Source organism: Acomys minous (assembly GCF_964271855.1).
Source record: "Acomys minous genome assembly, chromosome: 13".
In the NCBI taxonomy this organism is placed as follows: domain Eukaryota; kingdom Metazoa; phylum Chordata; class Mammalia; order Rodentia; family Muridae; genus Acomys; species Acomys minous.
The window spans coordinates 60,978,674-60,999,857 of record NC_140495.1 but is presented as its reverse complement, the minus strand read 5'-3'; the positions used below and the strand labels follow the sequence as shown (position 1 = coordinate 60,999,857).

The 21,184-nt window shown below is 50.3% G+C and overlaps 1 protein-coding gene across 17 annotated transcripts in view; it reads left to right on the top strand.

Moving 5' to 3' along the window:
* TRERF1 (transcriptional regulating factor 1) overlaps positions 1–21,184 on the top strand; it is a 213,568-nt gene that overhangs the window by 68,183 nt on the left and 124,201 nt on the right. The window contains exon 1 of one of the 17 annotated variants that reach the window (XM_084752975.1): positions 14,030–14,208. The exons of 15 other annotated variants lie outside the window; for them this stretch is intronic. The gene's annotated coding sequence lies outside the window, so the exon portion shown is untranslated. Of the gene's footprint in view, positions 1–14,029; positions 14,209–20,699; positions 20,744–21,184 lie in introns of those variants that run through there. One more of the 17 variants, XM_084752974.1, reaches the window with a different exon arrangement.

The window sequence follows — 21,184 nt, the reverse complement described above, 5'->3', positions numbered from 1 at the left end:
TGAACCAACAAGAATGCTCTCAGCTGCTATTTAACATCCCAGAGCTAACATGGGGAGCGCTGAGCACTTGTCCCACAGAGTTCTCACCTCCTGAGGGTTCCAAGTAAGTAAGTGACGTTTGCTTTGCCACTGTCACCACTGTTTGAAGGTGTTTGAAGATGGCGATAGCGGCCATTTTTTCTTGTAGTTTGGAGGCAGATTCTCTTACCCCAGTTCAGGCTACTCAAGAACTCACTATGTAGCTCAGGCTGGCCTTGAACTCATGGCAGTCCTCCTGCCTTCTGCGTGCTGTGATTACAGACATGAGCCCCCATGCCTGTTTTTTGGCATTCCTGAAGCGAATGAAACTTGGGGGGTGGGGGGTGGGGGGATAGGTAGGACTTTGAGGCCCACAGAATGTGCTTTTTAAGTTTTGTTCTGTTTCAATGAACCGAAGATACAGAGAAGCTGGTTTGCGTGACTGGAAGTTTTGCTCAACTGTGGTCAATGGTCAACGTCTGCACTTGATAAAAAGGCCGGCCAGGGTTGAGTGAGGCTGCGCAGGTGGCCAAGGGCAGATTCTCCTGTTCTTCTATTTTGAGGTTTGGGTACCACCTAACCTCTTGATAGACAAGTATATGTAGATGGAAAATAGCTCTAGACCTGCTTTGTGAATTATTTCTCATCTCGTCCTGTTACTGTCTTAATAGAATTGTCTGCTTACTTATGTTCTAAGTCCACAAGTGATGGGCTGGAGAGATAGCTTTGCATGTAAAGACTGATGACCTGAGTTTCAGCCTCAGGACACACAGAGTGGAAGGAAAGAACCGACTCCTAAAAGGTGTCCTTTGACCTCCTCCTATTCTGTTACACACACACACACACACACACACACACACACACACACACAGGGAGGCACTTGTACACACCCATACAAACACACACACACACACACACACACACATACACACACGGGGAGGCACTTGTGCACACACACACACACACACACATACACACACGGGGAGGCACTTGTGCACACCCATACACACATATGCACACACGAATAAATAAGTGTAATGATAATTATGTTTAAAACTCCACAATAAAGCCAAAGCTTAAAGCTCAAACGTTTAGCTGTTTGGCTCTACGAGCCTAGGACTTGTTATCCCCAGTAGCTTGGCTTTCACATAGCCCAGAGTGGCCTTGAACTCCCTATGAATCTAAGGGTAACCTTGACCTTCTGATCTTCATGCTTCCACCTCCAAAGTGCTAGTAGGATTACAGTTGTGCACAGCCGTGTCAGGTTTGTGCGACGGTGGGGGTCGAACTCAGAGCTTCATGCATGCCAGGCAAGCATTGTGCTAACTGAGCTACGTCCCCAGCCCTCCAGTTGGCTTCAGTGCCTACATAACTAACAAGGTTCCCTGCACGGACACTTACAAGGTACAGGCCAGGCAGCAGCTTCCTCTGTTGGTTGGTAAAAATTCTTGTGAGAAATTCAGCATCAGTCGTGAACATGTTAACTTGTCCCCTCCCTTTTTTTTCCCTTAATTAGAAAATAGTTCCCTCTTTATTTAGTTATTTAAGGACTATAAAGACTTCGGTGTTTGGCACTGGGCGAGTGAGGGGTGCTTCCTTTACTTGCCTACGATCAAGACGTGTGCATTTGAACATGAAATTAGCAGGGTGTTTGTCTTGGAAATCCACCGTGTCATTAACCACCAGCCAGCCCCGAGTGCGTTCTTTCCACAACCTTCGAGATCAAGCCTGGAGGTTGTGGAAAGATGCAGAGGAAGTGGAGTGGGGGTGACTTCGTAGTAAGAGGTGAAGCCGGGTGGGGGGGGCGTGTGTTGGGGAGCTGCTGCAGGGGAGCAGAGTCCCTCAGCAGATGGCTCCCCCCCGGGAGGCTCAGCAGCCCACACTGAGAGCTGGTTTCTGCCTCTCTTCAGATTGGCATTTTGAAGCGTCAGAGAAAGGAGCAGAGAGGGAAGAGATTCTGCTAGTTGGGGCCGGCTTTACCTCTCAGCTAGACCCAGTGCATGTATTCTAGAGCAAAGCTGTTGAAGTCACCCATGGGGGCTCCGCGTGGAGTCAGGGTGACTTCCACCACGGTGGAAGGGTTTTCCATGGGTGGCAACCAAGAAGTAACTCCAAATCACATTATTAATTATAACACGAATCCTGGCAGCACTAGTGCTGGGGTATCAGGCAACTTCTCCATAGCCTTGGTTGGCCAGGCTTTCCCCAGCCAGGTCACCTCTCCAGCCCCTTCTATTTCTGTTTATTTGTTTATTATTTATTACTTTTGTCACCTTCTTCTTGGACCAGCTCTCCTGGTCCTGCTACTCCACGGACCTATCCTTTGACAGGCATCCTGTTGCCCACTGCGTTTGGAACCAGACACTCCTGCTTCCAAGAGCATCTTTTTTGCCTCTCTGTCCCATCCCCGTGTCCCCCCCCCCCAGTCCCCCCCTTCCCCCCCCCCACTGGAGGAGTCTCAATCCCCAACTAGGTGTTAATGACTGTTCTAGTTGCTAGCCTGCATGGGGCACATTCTCCATGCCTCCCTCCCTCCCTCCCTCCCTCCCCCCACATAGAGAACCAAACAGATGAACTGACTGTATACTTACCACTAGCCAACTGCACAACGTAGGACTCTTCCAGGCCGTTTCCTGACAAGTCTTCAGGTAAGAGTGATGGCACACTAAATTACAAAGCAGATTTATGATGGTGCTGGAAAGACTTACCCTTTGATGAATAAATATTGCCTCGGCCTAATTTAGAGCTTGACAAATGCTGATGTACACAGCTTAAAATATAAGGGTTATTTTATGACAAAGCGCCAGGGGTGGTGGGGGGGTGGGCTGGAAAGCGATGTCAGTGGCACCCTTGAGTAATAAGCCATTAAAATGTTGCTGCAGGCAGCGCTGCAGGGAGTTCCCTGGGGTGACTGCTCCTGGTTCTTGCCACTCCTGAGAAGTTTTGGGGTCCAGGCTGTTTTTGTGATGCGCGCGCACTCCTGGTTGACAGTGGTTTGAGGCATTATTAAGTGCTCAGGTATCCCTGGGTTCCTGGGAGTTGACCCCGAGGAACAACCTCTAAAGGGTTTTTGCCTGTTTGTCCTTGTAGCTCCAGGGGGATGCTGCCTGGCCATCTCGGTGATCGCATGCTTTAGGGATGAAGGCAAGGCAGTGTTGAGGATGGATGCCTTTAAAACACTGTGGAAGAAAGGAGCTGGTGAGCTTCTTTTGTGCTTTGGACGTGGTGAATACTTCCTACTTCTGGATTAAAAACGAAACGAAAACCAGGGACATTAGGGTTTGGGGAGCACACCTGCGGTTATACACATACACTTGGACACGCACACAAAACACCTGGAGTGGTTGAACTCTGACCGGTGCGGCTACTCACGGGAATGGGGATGTAATAGAAACTGGCCTGTAGCATCTGGTGCATGCCTGCGCACAGCTGGTGATGTCAGCACAGGCCTGGAGACAGTCACTTTCTCTAAGCTTGCTTGTCATTGAATAGCAATTGTTGGTGGCATAACGCGGGCATGTATCTAAAGTGGTGTAATCCTTGCCATCCAGCCATTTTCTCAAGAAGCAACCACTTTTGTCCACCTTTTTTGTATGTCTTTGGGATGGTAACTTATGGGTATACATGCGTGTATGAAAACACAGGGGTTTTCACCTGACCTCACCCGATTGGCCTCGTCCTGTGCCTGCTTCCTGCTACTCTACATGGCACTCTGAAGAGTATTCCATCAGGTTGAGAGAGTGCTATTCCTCTTCATAGCCGTGCGACATCCCTTTTCGTTGAGTAAGGACAGTTGACAGAAGCAGTGAGTGCCCCTGGTGCTGAGCATGAAGCTTGTTTGCTGTCATTGGTCATCGTCAAGTCTTGTACCACTCCATTTTTGCAGATGTGGGGCTGTTTCTGCAGGGTAGGTTTCCAGATATGGAATGGCTGGCAGGCACACATCCACGTTTGGCATGACATGTTGGCAGACATTGAAAAGAGCCTTTCAAGATCTCACCTGTAGCCTTGAGATCGCCATCCACCTACCCTTTGATCTTTGCCGCCCCACTGGATAAGCATTGGTATCTGTCATTTCTCATTTGCATTTATATTCGCGGAGCGGGTGGCGAGGTTCAGGGTCTCCCCATTTGTGCTTCCTTGTCTCACAGCCCCAACTCTACTCACTCTACGGGGCTGCGGATCTTTCCAAGACTTTTAGATTTGGTATCTCCGACCTTTTCCTGTGTTTGGCACAATGTACTCTAAAACACACTTCATTCTGAGAAACGTTATGAGGCTTATAACTACCATGCTGGTAGTGCAAATAGGTCTGCTTTCTGGGTGTGGCCATTGCGGCGGTCTCATCCTAAGGCTTCTTCAGGGCGGGAAGACCCTTGACTCAGCCAGCCAATGCCTAGAGGTGTGCTGAGCATGCGCAGATGGCCAGGTCAGCGTGCCGGCCACAGGGAGAGGGCCTGGGGAAGAGGAAGGAGCTGAAGGATTCCAGGCACTGCGCAGTTGCGTTTAGGCAGCTGCACAAGCTGAGGTATGGCAGCTACACACCGAGTCTTCAAAACCGTGATATTCAAAGAGCCGGGCGGGAAATCGGAGGCACGTATTGTTAAACAGTATGTCAGTTATCGTTCTCAGCGTGTCTCCTCAGATGTTCAAACTTTGAGCAGTGGTTCTTGACCGCTTTTTTGAGCCTTTCCGAGGGCCATTTCGTAGTGTCAAGTAACCCCTGGACTGACCCCTCTTAGGGAGAGGGGCAAGGAAATGCCGCTGGCATGGAATGGGTGGGGGCCGGGTGCTGCCCAGGTCTCTCGGATGCAAAAGTGAGGCCAAAGCATTGTACTCACACCTGAGATGCCCTGAGCTCAGTTAACATCCAGGTCATGAAGCCACCGTTGCTTTGCATTTTTCAGACGCTTTGGACACTCATTCTTTAGAGTCCCACTGGGGCTGGTTGACTTGCCTGTAGCTTTTAATGGCACCTAATAAGGTGTGGAGGTAGAAGAAGCTGTGGGAAGTTGGACGTCATATCCGGCTCACTGTTTGAGGAGCAGTCTGCGCTCCGTGTCCTTGCTTTGCGGACAGTGGTGGCTGAACCACATCAGGGCTTCTTTGCTTTTCTTATTTCTCTCTCCATTTCAGTTTTGATTTTGGTTTCACATCTTTGGTCAGAGTGTAGTAAGAGGGTCAGCCTCTCCCTGAGGGTACTTCATATCCAGGGGGATACCTTTAAAAAAAAAAAAAGAAAGCATTTAATATGTATAATATTTGGACTTCGTGCCTGGTGTCCTCAGAAGCCAGAAGAGGATGTGAGATCCCTAGGGGCTGGAGTGACAGAAACCTGTTAGCTGCCACAGGGTGCTGGGAGTCAAACCTGGGTTTTCTGCAAGAACAGCAAGTGCTCTTCACCACTGAGCCATCTCCTCAGCCCATAGGTGGCATTTGGGGTGTGCCCAAGCTCCCAGTGTGACAGGACCTTGCTGGTCTCTAGCTGAGTCTCAGCAACACAGTCTCCCAAAGCCCTCTGGATGTCTAGGGAGAGTCGTTTTCCACATTCAACCTGGCCTGGATCTCTCCAAGGCTTTCCCTAACCCCCCAGGTTAGGAGATGTGGGGACTGAGCAAACATTTAAAAGATCCACTCCTGGCTGTGATAGCAACGCGCCTCCCCCCCCTTGCCCCCCCCCCCCCCCCCGCGTGGGCTGTGGAGAGACCATGCTGTCTGGTCAGAAGGGGCGTGGTTACCATTGCTGTAAAGAGTAATCAGGTGTGTGGGGAAGTACTGGGGACGTCCTTAGAGCTCAGGATGAAGGCACCAGCCAATGGCAGACCTTAGATGGCCTCACCTTCATGCATTGTCCCCACCCCCACCCCCCGCAGTTCTGTGGAAGAAGCTGGGTTCCAGTGGAGCCTTGGCTGGGTTCTCTCAGACGCCCCTCTCCCTGTCTGGGGTAACGTATTCCACCTGAGGCGCCAGGCGTATGCCAAGGCAGCCTCAAGCCCCAGTCCCCACCTCTGCACACTTACCCTCACCACTGTCGCTGGTGGTGGGTCATGCGGCCCGGCTCCCTTATGCGAGCCTTCTCCTACAACAGAAGCCAGAGCAAGGTGGTGCCTGGGCCTGCGTGGCAACCCTGTGTGGTCAGGCCTGAGCAGTCAGCCCGTGTTCCAGAGAGGACGTTTATAAAGCGAAGGCAGCCTTTGGGCTGGACCTCAACAGTCTCTTAAGAAGATGCTGGGCGAAGCTGACTTCTCGCTTTCTTTTCATTCATCATACAGATTCAGATTTAGTTTCCATGGCTGATTCATCAAGTAGGGAATGACAGGGCCTCGTGCCTGGGTGGGTGGCTCAATCTAAGTGTTTCACTCTGCCCTGTTTAAAGAAACTGCTAAAAATAGAGGAGGTTGTGGGGAGCAGGGAGTGGGGCCTATAAACACCATCTTCAGGATGCTTCTAGACCAGAGAGGGCACAATCCCTGCCACAGGGACCTGTGGTCTGTTTCTGGGGCTCCCCATCCGAGTGCTAGACACAGTTCTTCTCCCGAGAGAGACTCAGTTGGATGGCAAAGGCCTAGGAAGAGACACCTGATGCTTGCGCAGTCTGATGGGGCCATATTCTCAGGAGCTCCCAGGCTGACTTGGGAGGCAAACCCTGTTCCTGCAACTGCATGGAGGGGAGTTGAGCTTCCCTTCCTCCCAACACCATCTGATGATGAGTGACACCAGACAGGGCCCTCAGGCGAGCAGGTGGAAGGGGCAGTTCTAAAGCCATGAAGGGGCCAGACATGGTGTCGCACGCCTTTAATCCCAGCACTCGGGTGGCAGAGGCAGGCGGATCGCTGTGAGTTCGAGGCCAGCCTGGTCTACAAAGTGAGTTCCAGTGCACTATATAACTATATGGAGAGGCCCGTCTTAGAAAAAAAAATACAAAAGAAAAGAAAAAGCAGACATTGAGGAAAGTAAAGGGGATCGGGGAGAGCAGCAAAGGGTTAAAGAGTTGGAGCCTAATGATTTGGCTTCTGTAGGCTGCACTCCATTCTGATGTGTGTGCTTTCTTAGTAGTAGGACTTGAGAATCATAAGATAACAATTTAAACATTATTTGGTGTGTGTGTATGTGTGTGTGTGTGTGTGTGTGTGTGTGTGTGTGTGTGTGTGTGCATGCCTATGGTGTGTATGTGTGTAGCCATGTGAGTGCCATGATGCATGTGTGACAGTCACAGAGCAACTTGTGGGAATCGGTTCTGGAAGTCAGGTCATCACACGTGGCAGCAAGCTGAACCATCTTACCGGCCCTGCCGTTGGTCATCTTTAAAGTGTGTGACTGATGGATAAGACTGTTTCTTTGACTGGACTTTTCATCCTAGAAAGCTTTGAGATGATGGTTCAGAGGTGGGTAAGCATGGGGGGTGGACAGTAGTTGGGGGGCTTGTGGGCCCCTGTCTTCTCCTGTATCAAAGGAGGAAGTTTTGTTTGGATCCTTCAGGGCTGTCACTGTCAAGGTCAGACTGTCCGGATCTTATAGAGAGGACATTACACACTACCTAGCCCGATGTTCCTATTTCCACGGAGAAGACAGTGGGGGCCCACAGGAGGGGGGGGTGTTTCTCAGTAATGCTGAGAGGCTGTGCTGGGCTCAGGGCCTGGTTCCCCAACCTGGTTCCCCTTACTGCTCAGCACAAGTTGCCTGGTGGTGACAGTGGTCCTGGAAGTCGCATGATTGGCTATGCCAGGTCTGTGACTCCCCTGCATGCTCCATGCTTGGAATAAAGGTCAAATGCTTGCTGTACCTTCAGGACCCACCAACTCCTGCTCCCACCTCGCTCTCATCCCCTCCCTGCAGCCATAACCAGCCATTGCCCTCACTGGATTCTTGGTCAGTCCTGACATTCCTGCTTCAGGGCCTTTGCACTTGCTGCTCTTTTTGTCTGGAATATACCTCCCAAACCAACCCACCCCACCCCAGATGTCCCTCACCTCCAGAGATTCTTTCGTTGACCCCTTGAGGATTAAGTGCCTTTTCCAGGAGCATTCTGGGTCCCTCCTGCCTGTGCTGTCTGCCCGAGTGGTTATCACCACAACACACTGTGTGTTCATTTATCCAGTGTGTCTCTTTCCAGTAAACCAGAAACCCCAAAGTGCGCTCTGCTTGCTTACTGCTGCACATCCAGCCTCTAGATCCTTCCTGACACACAGTAGTATTCAAATTTGTTCAAAGGAAAAAGAGAAGAGATGGAGGGAGGGAGGGAGGGAGGGAGGGAGGGAAAAACAAAGAAGGAAGGAAGGAAACAACACACACACATTGAACTACAGGGAGCCCAGGCACGGGCAGAGCACTTTCCCAGCATGCTCTGAAGCCCTGGGATTGATCCTCAGTGCCTCAGAGCCCAAGTATGGCTCACAATCTGTAAGCCCAAGCTCTGCTCTATCTTTCCACTGCGGAGGAGTGGGAACGTTCCCTTCCCTCGTTATGAGCCTCACCTGTAAGTGAAAAACCTAGAGCTAAACTTCACTCACAATAGTCAATGTTGGGGCTGGAGAGAGGGTTCACTTGTTAAGAGCACTGGCTGCTCTTCCCGAGGACCTGGGTTGGATTCCCAGCACCCCATGGCACATTACAACTGCCCGTACCTCCAGTTCCAAGGGATCTGATCCCTCAATCTGGCCTCCTAGGGCACAGACATAAATGCACACAAAATCAAATAAATGAACTTTTAAGAAAGAAAAGGCAGCATTCGCAAATGTCAAGGCCTTATGAAGTTGATCTTTGGTTCGCCCTACTTTGCCAAATGATAGGCTGAGGGTTAAATGTGCTGAGGGACAGCCAGCTGTGTGTCCTGCACCAGGTTCATAGGTTGAACATCTGTCCATGTAGCCAGATTTCATTCTCTGAAAGACAGAGAAAAGAACCAGAAGACATCAGCCAAGGGCGCAGGGAAACTAATGTCCCTGTGTATGTATGGTGGGGCTGCGTGTTATATAGCGAATATCTGAACTTGTTTGTCCTCGTGAATATGACAGGTCAGGAGGGGGAAGCTGAAAGTTTCCGGGTTCTGATCCTGCCCCCATTTCGGGGTGGCCTTGACCAGTTACTTCCCCTCTTATAGCCTCAGCTTCCTCATTTATGAAATGAGAATTGGACCAGGCCAGGTTGCGGGTGGGGGCTTGTCAAGGTTCCTTCAGAGCCATACTGATGGTTTTAGGAGGATCTTCCTCAAAGGGACAAGAGTCGGAAAACCTGTGATGGTTCCTAAGGTCCTTTCTGGTCCTGACATCCCTGGAGAAGACAGTATTTTAAAATCATGGCTCTCTTTGGATGGAGGATAAGGGTTTGGGTGAGACAACAGAGTCCTTGATTGGCTGGAAATAAAGGCAACAGTTTGATCTAATAGTAAAGGTTGGCCAGCATTCTCAGGGCAAGCTTTAACTTGGGATATCCTCTCCCTCCCTCTCTCCCTCCCCTTCTTGGTCTGAACCTATAAATAATCATAAGATCAAAAGAGTTTCAGTTTGATATCGCCCCGCCCGGCTAGTCTGAGTTTGTATCACTTCAGTTTGTCACGCCGACTCTCAGCCTGTCTGGCTGTTTCAGGGAAACACTGTCGGCCAACTGCTCAACCCATGGGGTAGGGGATGTGGTCTGGGTCAGTTTGGATTTGGCTTTCTTTGAGCATTGCTGTGGCCCTGGTGCCCCTCTCCCACTCATCGGTGCCCACCTCTGTCGCAGCCCCTGGCCCAGTCCATTGAGGGGTAGCCACGTTCCTGTCAGCTTCCTGTTACCTTCTCCTTCCTTCCTCACCTTTGCCTCTTGTTCAGAATCAGCTTCATAGTGTGTGGGGCTCGATGCAAATGCAAATGTGGGGCCCCGCTTTTAAAAAATATGAAGACTGGCTTTGAAGACAGTGACAGAATTAAGCCAAGCCCCTTGAGACCATGCAGGTACGCGTTGGTGACGCCAGCTTGCACTTACTGTTTCTCTTCTGTGCTGGCATGACCCCGGAGATGTCGGACATGGGCTTCTTTGCAGTCATCACAAGCTCCCTCAGAAGGGCTTAGGGCTGCATCTCTCGTGGTCTGTTCGACTCAGGGCTGCTACCCCAAGCCATTGTGAATTTGGAAATATGGAAGAGTATAGTGACAGACAGTCTCAGCTGCCCTAGGGACACTGAAGGAACTTCTGTTTGGAATATAATTTGGTTTGCCCTTTATAAAAAGTCTTCCAGGGAGCCCCCGTCTCTCCAGATGGCTGGTCAGTTAAGAGCACTGGCTGCTCTTGCAGAGAACCCTGGTTTGGTTCCCAGTGGCCACATGGTGGCTCATAACCACCCCTAGTACTAGGGATGAGACATTCTCCTCTGGCCTTGATGGCTCCCATACACACAAGGTGCACACACTCACAGAGGCTCACATACGTACACATACTAGATAAATAAAGGGGCTGAGTGGTGGTGGTGCCGGCTTTTAATCCCAGCATTCAAGAGGCAAAGGCAGGCAAATCTCTGTAAGTCTGAGGCCACCTTGGTCTATAGAGTTAGTTCCAGGGCAGTCGGGGCTACACAAAGAAACCCTGTCTCAAAAAAAGCAAAACAACAACAGCAACAACAAAATAATAAATAAATAATAAATAAAGGAAAGGAGATAAATTCACAAAGGCTCACACATATATACATACTAAACAAATAATGAGAGGAACTAATAATTTTTAGAAAGTCTTTGGATAAATAAAACAGATGTCCCATCCTTCAAGAACTCGCTTAGAGACTGAAGATATACCTCCATTGACAAGAGTGTCTGCCTAGCACTGCCCTGGCTCCTGAGGGCTCACAGACACAGCACCACACGCAGATCCACACTTACACACACCCTTTTTTTTTTTTTTTAAAGATTTACATATGGGTATGACTGTTTCTTTCGCCTGCCTGCATGGATGTGCACCACTTGTGTGCCCAGTACCTGTGAAGGGGCCAGGAGCAGCTTTGCTCCCCAGCACCACATAAAAACAACAGGCTGTAAATCCCAGCACCTGGGAGGCAGAGGCAGGAAGATCAGTAACTCGGCAGCAGCCCGAGCTATCCTGGGCTATCTAGCAAGCTCAGGGCCAGTGTGAGCTATAGGCCTCTTAGAAACAAATACCCGACCAGTGCCAGTGATGAGCCTAACTTGGATCAAGCTCCACTCTTTTTCTGAGAGTTCTTGGGCCTTCCTTAGCCTTAGCCTTCCTCCACTGTGTTCTCAGTGGTCCCCAGTCCACAAAGAGCTTGATTGGCATTTCTAGTCCCCTCAGGGTCCTTGACCACAGGAAGTACCTCACAGTTTGTTTGCAGAGCTGGGGCTCGAACCCAGGCCCTCTTGATTGCTGTTCTCAACAAATGCTCTTACATTGCATTAAACTAAAAAAAAAAAAAAAAAAAACTGCCTCTGTGAGAGCGAGGCAGGCTCAGCAACGAGGAGAGAAAGCAGTCTGCTGTAGGGAGGGGCCTCTCGGTGTCAGTCACCACCCCCCCCAGCCCTGCCTCCCCGCCCCCGCCCCCCCCCCCCCCCCCCAGGAGAGGAGGCTTCTCAGATGCAGCTGCTGAGAGAGCTCTGGGATTTCAGGCTGCCATCCTCACAGAAGGACAAGTGTTTAATGACGCCCAGCAGGTGTTGGTGCTGGTCTGGAGGCTGTGGCTCTGCTGGCACCTGGGAGGGGAGGGGCTTTACAGGGATGGACTGAGGGAGCTAAGACTCCAGCTGTAGCTGCTGCGCCTGGGGCTTTGCTTTGCACTCTCTGGGGAGTATGGGCGGGGCACTTGAGTCCTGCCCCTTCTGTGGCCTTTTGAAACGTGTGCGTATGTGCGCATGCGCACGCGTGGAGGTGTTCATTCCTATGTGTGTAGAGGCCAGAGGACAACTTTATGTTTGGTTCCTTGGTGCCCATCTACCTATATTTATTTACTTTTATTTAAGACAAAGTTTTTCTCTTAGGCTTGGAGCTTGCTAAGGAGGCCAAGCTGTCTTCACTTTACCCGTGCTGTGGTGAAAGCACGTGCCGCCACACCCAGCGTTAGGGCCAGACTCAGGTTCTAAGACTTGCAACGCAAACACTTCACTGACACCTGTCTCTCCAGTTTCCACCTTGGTTAGCCCAGGCTAGCCTCCGTGTTGCGATCCTCCTGCCTCTTCCTCCTCAGTGTTGGGATTGCAGATGTTTGTCGCTGTATCCACCTGGATGCCTGAGTGTCTCTCATGGTGTTTTATTATTGTTGTTTTGTTTTGCCGCAGAGAGTACCTCCATGTTAGCAGCAGGGGGAAGCTCTCTCCTCCTCTAGGCCATATTCTGGGGAGAAGAGGCTCAGACACCAGCTGGTAAAGGGGTGCAATCACTGTCAAGCCATGTTGAGGAAGGAGGAGAGGGAAACAAAAAGGCTTCCCTTTGACGCCGTTTAGCTAGGCAGTCGTAGAATGTTCTAAATCAGAGTATATGGGCAGCAAGCTGAGGTTCCCCACCCGTGGTTGCCTGAATATTTTAGTATGTGGCTGGCTTTTGTACTTAGGATGTGTGACCTAGCAGCCAATACTCACTTCTCCTTAGCATCAGGCTGTTAGAAAGGAGAAAGTGTGTACTGGGCGTGGTGGCACATGCCTGTAAGCTCCAACACTAGTTAGACGCAGGGGGATTGTGAGTTTGGGGCCAGTGTGGACTACCAAGCCAGCTTGAACTAACCCTGGGCTGTAGAGGAAGACCTTGATTCAAAAAAAGAAGAGGAAGAGGGAGAGGAGTGGGGAGGCGGCAGCGGCGGCAGCAGCAGCAGCAACTGGGTGATGTGGCTCAGTTGATAGAGTGCTTGCCTGCCATGCAAGAAGCCCTGGGTTCGATTCCCAGCAATATATAAGCCAGGCATGGCGGTGCACACTTCCAAGCCCAGCATGTGGGGAGGAGAGAGTTAAGAGGAGCAGAAGTACAAGTTCATTCTCAGCTCCATGGGACCCTGCCTCAAATTAAAAAAAAAAAAAAGGTGTGTGTGTGTGTGTGTGTGTGCGTGTGTGTATAGATGGCTCAGTCAGTGAAGTGCTTGCAGCAGCACAGGAAGGAGGGTCCAGCTTCAGATCCTAGCTCCCACCTGAAAAGCCAGGAAGGGCAGCGCGTACCTATAATCCCCAGACTTAGGGAGGCAGAGACAGGAGGACTTTGGGAACTTACTGGCCAGGTTCAGGTTCAACGAGAAGCTGTCTCAAAAAATAAGGTTGAGGTCCTGATGTTGATTTCCACATGCACTCATATGTATGCATATCTCTCTCTCTCTCTCTCTCTCTCTCTCTCACACACACACACACACACACTCACATTCACAAATGTAAATAAAATATGCTAATAAAAGCATTAAAATAAATACCTACAAGAGAGTAAAGAGGAAAAATTAACGATGGAAGGAAGAGAAGAAAATATCTTAGCTGCACCATTTATGTGGCTATATGAATAACAGCGTTTTGACATCAGGAAACAAATATCACAAGCATTTCAGGAGCACCTTCTCTTTACAGCATCTCTAGAGGGTGGGTACCAGTATCCTTGTCTTCATCGTGGAGAATGCAGGTCTGAAACACAGAGGTGGCCTCAGACCAGCCATGTGACTCCTAAGCATTTGCACTCACCACCTTCGGAGCTCATTCCTCCATCTTCGTCCCCACCCATCCTGTGGCTATGGCCTGTATATGCCAGCCCACGGCTAGGGGTGGCCTTCCCACTTCCTTTCCATTTGACCTAATTGAACCTCGTTTTTTGAGATCCAAGTCAGATCTCACTTCCCCCATGAGACCTTCTCCAACCCACTCCCACCTCCCACATCTCTTCCTGGGCAGTCAGTGTCAGGTGACGCTTCACTGTGCCCCCGAATGTCACCTGACTGTTCTCAACACAGGCTTCTTGAGTACCACCAAGTGAGACTCCAATGCGCTTAAAGTGTAGGTCTTAAGTAGTCTCTGGACTCATTGATCACTCCAAGGGGTCACTGAAGTGACGTGAAGGAAGTCGTTGTTTATGGAGCTAGAAGCAGAGCTGAGGGACCAATCCTCTAGGAAGGGACAACACACGGGCACCAGTGGGAGAAGCTGTTACTATACAAGGTCTGAGAAGGGTCCTTGGAGCCTCAGAAAGGGGCCAAAGCTCTGAGAGAGGGACCCTGCTATGGTAGCTGATGGATGTGAGAAAATTTAAAAGGTATGTATATGTGTGTGTGTGTGTGTGTGTGAGAGAGAGAGAGAGAGAGAGAGAGAGAGAGAGAGAGAGAGAGAGAGAGAGACTGTGTGTGGGTCCATTTACATATGTGGACATCAGAGCACAGTTTGTGGGGTTGGGCCTCGCCTTCCAGCATGTAAGTCCTGGAGATCAGACTCAGGTGGTCAGGGATGTCCAGAGGCACCCTTTCTCCTGGGGCCATCTCACCAGCCCGAGAACTGACTTTACACTTAAAAGCCAGTAGCTGTGTTTTCCAAAAGAAAGCACGGCTCTCTTTGCAGAGGTCAGGCACTGCCAGTGGCCTTATGTTAAAGGTGTAGCTCCGTGACAGAACATCCTCCCAGCAGGCGTGGGACCCTAGGTTCTACCTCGGTGCCACAGAAACAGATGAACAAGAGCTACATATATGCTTACGTGGGTCGTGATCATGGTTGAGTGTGGCTAGTCTTCTGTGCCGGCTCTTTTGACGTTTCAGAGTTCAGCGTGCCAGCAATTTGGATAGCAAGGCAGATGTCTGCTTTTGGAGTCACCCAGGTCACTTGCAGTGACAATGCATGGCACAGGGAGGGCTTGGCCAGTCTCCACGTGATGTTGCTTAACCTCATGTCTTTTTTTCTCTATTCCTATTTTCCACCCACCCTGTTGGCTTAGATCCTCTTTTAGAACACTGGAAGAGATGGCGGGGCTGCAGGGAAGTGCTCACTGCAGATAGAAGGCTGAGGCCTCCCTTGGGTGCCCCCCCTGGCCTGCCCAGATGGATTTTGCTATTTCTAAGTGTCTTTGTGTTCCTTCTGCTTGGTCTTGGGTGTGCCAGGCAGTGTTCCTCCTCTAAGAGGTCTGACCTGAGAGCCTTGTACTACCCTGGCAGCGTACCAAACTGTGATCCCCAGGCCCTGAATTCTCAGCTCTCTTCTTGTCTTCTGGAATAGTCTCTCATTTCTCTTCTTTGCCTCACGAGACATTAGGGAGTGATGGGGGAGGTCGTGGGCGGGGGGAGGGGGGGGAGGGGGAATCCTCGGTCTATCCATTATGACCCTGAGAGCTATGGGCTCCTGATGTGTAAGTTGTAGGTTTGCCTGCTAAATGGAGTCTGCGTGTCAGCGGAGACTCAGAGATGGGGAGCAGAGGAAACTCACGGGAGAGGACATGGACTTGCGTGGCTATGGAAGATCAGACGGGCCCTGTGCAGGGAGTGTCGCTTACACATCTGTTCTTGGGGACCCAGCACAATTCAGGGATGGCAGGGCACAGAAGCCTGCGGGGCCTGATGGAGAAGTGGTCCATTTGTCAAGGAGGGTGTGGTACCACAGTGCATGCTGGGACCTGGCCTGGCGTCCAATGTTCATTGTGTACATCCTGAACCTGCTGTGATGCTTGGCTTTGGGTCAGAACTGTCCAAATTCCCTTACTCCAGCAGCTGGAAGTCATAAACATTACACAGAGAAAGGGGAGGGGACGGTCCGCGCCTCCTGTAACCCACGCAGTATCATTGAACTTGGGCATGATAACTTCCTGGATAGATTCTCTGCATTTACAGAGCAGTACATTTATTTCAAAAGCCATGCCTCTGTGTCGTGGCTTTTAAATCCATCCATCCATCAGTTTGTTTGCTTGCTTATTTATTTATCTATTTATTTATTTTGTGGGTGCGTGCATACACATGCTTAAAAAATGTGTGGAGGCCAAAGAACTTGAAGGCGTTGGTTCTCACTTTTTACCTCCTGGGTTCCAGAAATGCAACTCACGTTGTCAGGCTTCTCAGCAATACCTCTACCAGCTGAGTCCTCGTCATAGCTCCTGGATTCTAATCCATCACAAACAAACAAACAAACAAACAAACACAAAAGAAACAAAACAAAAAAACCCAAACCCAAACCAAACCCCAAACTTGTTTGCTCCAGATTCAAGCCGAAAGGTTAAAAAGTGTAAAAAGACATACCTCCTCGTGCTCAGCCTCTGTCCTCTACCCCATAATACTCAGAGCTGGTTCCCCATTTACAGTTGGCAGGATGCCCTTGGTTAGGGAGGCATAGAGAAAGGTTGACTGAAACACTTGGGAGGAAGGAGCGAGCTGGGAGTCTTACACTGCCTGTAGATGTCAGGCCCAGGCCGTGAGGGAGGGTTGGAAGGGCTGGGGAGCAGTTTGTGGGCAAAGGGTGTGTGTGGAGGTAGGGAAGGAGGGCAGGGGGGCTTCCGAACCTGGAAGGGAGCGGGGGGGGGGGGGGGGCTTCCGAACCTGGAAGGGAGCGGGGTGGGGGGGGCTTCCGAACCTGGAAGGGAGCGGGGCGGGCTTCCGAACCTGGAAGGAGGGCGGGGGGGGGGGGTGGTCCGAACCTGGAAGGAGGGCAGGGGGGCTTCCAAGCCTGGGTTTGGATTGTTAGTGATCTGAGGAACAGGGAGGACAAGAAGGTGAGCAAGATGGTGCTCGGAGCGGGTTATCTTCAGACTTTACCCCTTGGGGAGGGGTGGATGGAGGTGAGTGGGGTAACAGAAGGTGAGTGAGTCCCCGTGTCAGGAAGTGGTCGTAGTAATTGGTAGATGTTTGTGAAACTCTCCACGAAGAAAGATCGGCATCTGTGTCAGCCCCACTTATTTACTTATTTATTTTTAAGCCAAGTCTGAAGGCCAGAGCCCTGAGCAGAGCTGGCCTGGGAGCTGCTGATATCAATTTTGGTTTGGATTTTGTTTCTGGCACCACTTTGGACTGATCTTTAGTTTTTAACTGGTGATTTCTATTTTATGTGCACATGCATGTCTGTATGTATGCATGTACGGATGAGTGTGTCTATGCATTTTTGTGCATGCTTGGCAAGTGCTCTCTATACCTGGCCCACATCATTAGCTCTCCTTACTTTGTTTATTTTAAAGGTTCTTTGCTTTGCCTGAACATATGTCTGTGCACCATGTGCCTGCCTGCTTGTATACATGTGCATACATGTGTAATGTGTACGTGGAGATCGGAGGACAACTTTTGAGTTTGGGTCATCAACCAGGCTCCTTTTTTTTTTTTTTTTTTTTTTTTTTTTTTGAGTTTGTCTCTGACTGGCCTGGAGTTTCACTACACAAGCCTGATGAGCTGGCCCTCACATGTCTAGAGGGCCCCATCTTAGCCTCCCATCCTGCCGTTTCTGGGATTGCCGTGTCTGCCACTACACCCAGCTTTTCTACACAAGTGGTGCTGAGCTTAAGGCACCACACTTGCATGACAAGCGTGTTGCAGACTGAACTGCCTCCCTGCCCAGTTGGGTTTTTTTAATCTGTAGATGAATAAATCTCGATCTTAATTGCTCATTGAAACCACAGAGAACTAGAAGACAAATAAACGTCAGAACCCCTGATTCCAGGTCTTCTACCCCAAACCAAATATGTCACAGAATCGGCGGAAGCTAGGAACGTAGAGGACACAACGCGGCATCGCCGGCCATCTTAATTGTTTCAGCCTGGCTTTATTTAGACTCCCCAGAACTCATGGGGCAAGTAATCCGAAATGTTATATCATCTTTCTCCCTTTGAGTACAGGGTTAATGCCAAGAAGTCTTTCTTCTTTAAAAGATTCATTTTCTTTTAATTACGTGTATTTTGTGCAATGTGTGGTGTATGTGTTCTGACCTATCAAGGCCAGAAGAAGGTAGCAGAGGCCCCAGAGGGGCAGTCGATAGGCCACCAACATGGGTGCTTAGAACTGAAAGCTGGTCCCCTGTGAGAGCCCCCATATGCTCTTAACCGCCAAGTCATCTCTCCAGCCCCCCGCTCTTTTTTTTTTTTTTTTTTAAACAAGGAGCCCATTGCCGTTCCGGGAGCCCAAAGCCTTCGTTAATAACTCAGATTCCTCTCTGTAGACTCTAATGAGCTTTTGACCCCACTGAAAGCATGGACTTGAATCTCTAATTCTTTTTTTTTTTTTAATGACTTTTTTTCTTTTCATTGTTGTATTTAGATGAGAATATCAGATCATCTGGAACTGGAGTTGCAGACAGCTGTGAGCTGCCCTGTGGGTGCTGGAGATTGAACTGGGGTCCTCGGGAAGAGCAGTCAGCGCTCTTAACCGGTGAACCATCTCTCCAGCCCAAATCTTTAATTTCTTATTGCCGTTTTGCAAAAGCTAATGGGCTGGAGGCCTGAGGCCATCTGTATCTGTAATAAACACCCCGAGACCTTGAGAGTGGAGATGTTACTGGAAGTGGTTTTTGCCAGAAGAATTATGTGTACCGTCAGTTCCAAACCAGCAAGGCCCCGGGGTGGGGAGTCTGCTCTGATATCAAGTCTGCAGGGGTGGGAGGTGTTTAAAGAATTTGGTGCTTTTTTATCTTTACCATTGAAGTTTTTGGGTTTTGCCGCTTCCTAAATGAGTCATTATTTTTTTTTTAAAGGAACCTAACTTGGGGAGGGAGTGGGGAAACCACTGCAAGGGGGTGGGAGAGTGGAAGCTTTGGTAGAGCCCGCAGTCAGCCAGGTGACTGATGCTACAACTGGGCCACCCAACCTCTGCTTCTGGATCTGGATCTGGAGTATTGCGATTACAGGCCGGCAGATTGACTGCGTGCGTGCGTGCGTGCGTGCGTGCGTGCGTGCGTGCGTGCGTGCGTGCGTGCGCCCCTTTCACCACGTGCCCGCCGCCACATCCAGTTCATTTGGTGCTGGGGATGGAACCCAGGGCTCTGCGCATGCTCGTCAAGCCCTCTTCCAACTGAGCTAATCCCCATCCTCTGTATGCATTCTTTCTATGTTCCTCATAAACTTCCTGTTTGGAGATAATGTGAGGCCCCAGGCATCCTTGTGTTTCACTAAGGTCTGGATTTTCTCCAGCGCCGGGCCTGGCCTGGCCTCTTTGTCCCCGTTGCTGCCTTCTGTCATCTTTTGCAAGCTCTGTGGCTTCTGCATTTGTTTTTAGGAGCGAGCGCTAAGAGAGGACTAGTGGCTGGAAGAAGGGAGGAGAACAACACCAAGTAGGTCCCTTATGTAATGCCAGGCACCTCGAAGGAGGTATTTGTGTACTTCTTGTTTCATTTAGGCTTACAGTAACTCATGCAGAAGCATAATCAAAGCGGCTAATTGGCGGCAGCCAAAGGTTGGAGCTGCTGGGCATCCACCCGAGGCTTGCCTCCTGAGATCCTGTTACTACATCAACCAAGCCAGGGGTCTGCTATCCCTTTGCTGCCCCTGGTTTGTGTAGATCTTGATTCCTTTCCAGGCATCCTAGCAGACAGTGCTGCCTTGCCCACCATCGTAGTCTCTCAGGGCCGCTCTTCTTTGTATGGGAGGGTTTGACGGGTCTTCAGTGCTTGGCCGATTTTTTAGCTCCTCGGATTTCTCCCCCGCGCAGCTCTTGGGATCCCAGCTTGGTTGCCTGGTGGCCCATGCAGAGACTAGAGTGAAGCTGAATAAATCTGATTTCCAGGATGTGGGGTGCCCAGCACTGACTGTCCGGGTGCCCGCCAGCTCCTTTTCTCAACTCGTCTGCTCACGTGGAAAGTGTTTCCTTTGAAGAAAGCAGAAGAGGGGACATTGGTGTGTCTTTGAGTGTACACGCAAATAGGCAGCTAAGGAAGAATATTGAGACTTTGAATTTGGGGTGAACAGGACAAGGCAGAGAGGAGGCAGTCTAAGCCCCCTCTTTCTTCTCCTCTTCCTTACTGGGATGGCTGCTAGCAAATGCCAGGCTGCACAACCTCCTGCAGGGGAAAAAAGATGTACCTGCAGAAGCTTCTAGAAGGTCACTGTCCTGCCTTTATCTTCTATCTCAGTTCTGCTTTCTGAAAGTCCTTTGAAATCGTACCTCATAAGCATCACAGTTGCTCTGTGGACTGGTGATGTTCACCATGCCATACTTTTCAGTCATGGGCAGTCCCAGATTGTGTGTGTGTGTGTGTGTGTGTGTGTGTGTGTGTGTGTGTGTGTGTGTTAAGATTTATGTGTTTTTATTTTATGTGGCTGGATGTTTTGCTTGCATGCACGCTGTGCACCATGTTCCTTTCTGGTCTTTGGAGGGCAGAAGAGGGTGTCAGAGCCCCTGGAGCCGGAGTCACAGATGGTTGTGAGCTGCCATGTGTGTGCTGGGAGCTGACCTCAGGTCCTCTTCAAGAGCAGCCAGTGCTCTAAACTGCTGAGCCATCTCCTCACTCAGCCCTATCTAGTGTTCTTTAGGAAAGTACAATTGCCCTGGGTAGCTGTGTATGTGTGTGTGTGTGTGTGTGTGTGTGTGTGTGTGTGTGTGTGTGTAGGGTGCTGCAGTCTATATGGACAGGCTGTGTGAAGCCCTGGGAGGCCGGAGAGGCCTCAGGGAACCAATGAATTTGTAGATCTTACCCAGCGGGTCCTCAGAAGGGGGCCAGGAAGGACAGAGCATCAGGAAAGCAAAGTGCCTGTTACTGGGACCTGAAAAAGGCGTTGAGGAGGGAGGGGGAGGCTAAGGATGGAGTGGAACAGAATTACCTCCTAGAGACGAGGTCTGAGAAGAACTTGTATGCCATTTGCAAAGGAGAGATGGCCAAGGAGCTTTGAATTTTTTTCTGAAACGGTGAAGCCAACCAAACCAGTTGAATAATGGGATAGGTTAAGATGACACTAGGTGATGTGTGCCTAGTGAAAGGGAATGCTGAAGGTGAGCTCGGAGACGTGCATCGTGGTGAACTTTTTGCCGTGTATATGTCATGTGCATATATGTTAGGGTTTCTAGCATCCGTTTACTTAAAGCTGGACAAGGTGGAACAAACTTGTAAAGCCAGCGCTCACCCAGGGAGATGAGAGGGGGAGACTGATGATTCCTCACCTGCTTCCAGCCCAGCTAGCTTTGTTCAGTCTGCAAGGCGGAAGTTGAGGGCTGACACCTAAGGGCCACCTCTGACTTACGCATGCGCATGCGCAGCCTGACACCCGCGCGCGCGCGCACACACACACACACACAGAGAGAGAGAGAGAGAGAGAGAGAGAGAGAGAGAGAGAGAGAGAGAGAGAGATT